The following is a 3,868-nucleotide window of genomic DNA, read 5'->3' on the forward strand; positions in this document are numbered from 1 at the left end:
AGGTAAGGCTCCACTAAGCTATGTAGTTCTTTTTTAGAAGCGACCTCGCCACAAATGAGAGCTCGACGAAGCGGCGTATCATCACGTGGAAATGTAGCGCAGCCAAATACTCTGATACATTCATTGCCAGCCACCTTTCAGCGGTTAATGGAGTTGGTCCTAGCAGGGTTGCAATGGGATGCTTGCCTTATATATTTGGATGACGTCATCGTCTTTAGCAAAACCTTTTACGAACATTTTCAGCGATTGCGCTCGGTCGAGAGTGCGTGCGGCCAAATCGGTCGAGAGTGCGTGCGGCCAAATTGAAATTTAAGCCACAGAAATGCCATTTTCTTCAGACATCGATAAAGTACTTGAGCCATATAGTTAGTACGGCCGGTGTCGCCACGGATCTAGAAAAGACTTCGTGTGTGCACACGTGGCAGGCGCCTAAATCGGTATCAGACGTCCGCAGTTTCGTTGGATTATCTTCTTACTACCGGCGGTTCGTTAAAGATTTTGCCACCATTGCTAAACCGCTGCACGCCCTCACGGCCAAGGGCCAGATATTTCGGTGGGATAAGGCTGAAGAGGATTCCTTCCTCACCCTCTGTGACGCCCTCGCCGATGCATGCTGACGCCGGAGGTGTTGCCAGGGTAAGGAGTGATTGATGACCTGACAGGCGCCAGCCTGTCTGGCCCTAATGAGACACAAGGGATAATTGGGAGGAGGCTATAAGCAGGCGTGTGAGAGCGGAGCGGCAGTTCGGGTTGCTGGGACCAAGGTGAAGACATCTCGCCGCTGCCGCTCAAACCAGGGATGGACTGCAACCCTCACGAGTCGCCGTGCGGGTGATGGTTGATCCCCCCGCCCGGATCGGATGAGTGAGTGGGTCTGAGGGAACGTAGGCGAGAGCAGCAGCGCAGAGTGAGCGCTGCTGAGTGCAAGCTCTGTGTGAGCGCTGCTGTGTGCAGAGCTGTGAGTGCGGAGCTACTGAGAGGAAGAGCTGCCGCAGACAGGTCAGTGAGGTGTAAAGTAGATAAGGGTCAACAAAAGTGACCGTATAGACAGAGACAGGAGTGCCGACAACTGGTGCAAGAATAGAGTAATAAAGTGTAAACGGGTGACCTGAAACGTGTCCGACTGTTGTGATTTTACAAGACACTACACACGTGCTGCTAAATGTGGAGCGAAAAAACCGGAGGACCCGGATACAAATCAACACGACAAGCAAACTCTAAAAATACAGCAGGTGTCAGGGTCGGAATCGAACCCACGACCTACTGCATGCCAGGCGAGGTAGTTAACATCTCGCAACCGTAGCGCCACCTACAGGATTAACCAGTGCGGCCGCTAGATTTGAAGCCGCAAACTTCTGCAACGGGTTTACCGCCGGCTCGTGTGAAAGTCGCCGTGTGATGTTGTTGTTGCTGCTGCCAGAGTGAGGAATCAGATCAAAGTGCGGTCACTGGGCGGTGTGAGCCCCCTGATTTCCCAACCCCAACCCTCACTCACTCACTCTCCCTCCCCACCTCCCCTAGGTTTCACAAACCCGACCTCTGAGTGTGGCAACGGTCGGCGCGAGAGATGGAGGACTGTCTCTGCCTCTCCATAGTTTTACTCGGCCCTGGAGTTCCCCCATCATCTGAATCATCATCATCAGCAGCATAATCGATATCATCAGCAGCAGTAGCATCATTAATATAGTCAGCATCAGCAGTAACAGCAGCATAATCAATATCATCAGCAACAGTAGCAGCATAGCATAATCGATGTCATCATCAGCTGCAGTAGTAGCAGCAGCATAATAAATATCATCATCAATAGTATCTGCATTAATACCAGCAGCACAATCAATATCATCAGCAGCATAATCAATATCATTAGCAGTAGGAGCAGCAGTATCTCTATCATCAGCTGCAGTAGTAGCAGCAGCATATTCTATACCATCAGCAGTAGTAGCAGCATAGCATCATCGAAATCATAATCACCACTAGCAGCATCATAGTAATCAACATCATCATGAGTCATGTTCTCTACGAGACAATGCTCACTGAGCTATATAGCTCTTTTTCATAAACGACCTGGCCACTAACGATAGCTCAACGAAGTGGACATTTATAGCAGCAAATTTATAACGTACAGTTTTTAAATGTGGATGGAAAAACCGGAGAAACCGAATAAATATCCACGCGACCACGGGGAGAGAGACAGGCACATTCAAAATATACTTCAGGCGTCAGGATCGAACCCACGACCACGCCTGCATACGAGGCGAGGTAGTTAACGTCTCGCCACCGTGCCGCCCCTATCCACTGCTGGATGAGCGCCTCCCCAGTCTAGTCGCCAACTGTCACGGCCTCGCACTGCAGCAGTCGGTCTCGTCTCCGCACGCGAGCTCACTTAATTGCGCCATCTTTACGCGGTGGAAGTACTTCGCCGGTTTCCCCCCTCCAAATGCCACTCCTCGACTTAGTCTGGGTCCCGCGCCGCGAGAATGGGCGAATGATTCCTCTAGCGCCGGCTCCTAAGGCCTCTGGGGAGACTTGGCAGCAGTGAGCATTGGTGGCTTGCACTGTGCTGATGAGTGATTAATTACGAAACCGGTCCCCGGTTGTCTTATCTTCGTAGCGCTGCTATTGCCGTCGTGGATGGACCGCAATGCAGTTCTTGAGAAACTGTTGATGGTTTTGTGCATATGCACAAAGGCTGAGCGTTTGTTACACATTTATTAAAACTCGTGGTCTCTTTTTTCCCGGCCTGCACTATGATTTCGTTACGTTGGGGGTTTATTGCAATATATAGATGTGATTATTCTTAGCAATCGGCCAGCTAATGTGGGCCTCTTAGTGTGGATGTGAGGACTCCACATTTTCGGATCCCAGAGGCAGACTTGGCAGCACTGAGAGCATTGTTGACTTTACTGTGCTTCTGATGATTCCCGTTGAGGATGAAACAGGTCTACATATCTCTGTATCACTGCTGCTATCAGTCGGTCACATTCATCTTGATGGTGGCCGAAGGCAAGATGACCACAGTGCAGTTATTCAGTAACTACTGATTTTTTTTGCATAATGCACAAATAGCTGCGTGCTTTTCATTACATTTTTGATTCCATCTTCTGGCGCGGCAGTTCAAAGAAAAATACAAGTTGGAAAGATTCTCAAATCCCACACAGCAGTGGAAATGTTATCGTGTAATTGTGAGCCTGAAGGAGCAGCAGATTAGATGGGCGTGGTGGCCATTACGCACCCCTGCAAGTCAGTAATTAGCAAGCGTGGGGGGGTTTATGGAACAAGCAGAGATGGATCCAGTTTTTGAGACATCTACCTACATGGCAATTAGGTGGAAGCTTGTAGAATTAAGTTTAAACAACAAAACGCGTTTTGTTCTTTTACCAGGTAAAGCTATTAGATCGTTTTCAGAGGCGAACTGACCACACTTGATAGCTCATCGCAGCGGCTGATATCATCATCATCATCACACTTGGGGCTTTTTTTATCAACGGCCAATTCATCTAAACGTGGAGAAAAATGCACGCGACCACCAGAGAGAGAAAACACGCGAACTCCAGATATGCAACAGCAGACATCGTCAAGGTCTGAGATCGAACCCAGTACCTCCTCGCCACCGCGGCGCCCCAGTACAGCAAATAGGCTCGTGAGGGGCTGTCTGTGGAGCGCACGCTGTGTCATTTCGTCGTATACGTCAGGTCTCGAGACAAGGACAGACTGACCGGTCTCTGATAGGGTTTACAGACAATCAACTAAAACTTGTTTCAATTTGATTTCAAAAACTTTATTATTAACATAATCATCAAACATCCCTTCATTTGGAACATATAATAATACAATTGTATATCTCTGCAACGTTGATCCTTCACTTTAT

The sequence above is a fragment of the Lampetra fluviatilis genome, chromosome 44 (genome assembly GCF_964198595.1).
Source record: "Lampetra fluviatilis chromosome 44, kcLamFluv1.1, whole genome shotgun sequence".
In the NCBI taxonomy this organism is placed as follows: Eukaryota; Metazoa; Chordata; class Hyperoartia; order Petromyzontiformes; family Petromyzontidae; genus Lampetra; species Lampetra fluviatilis.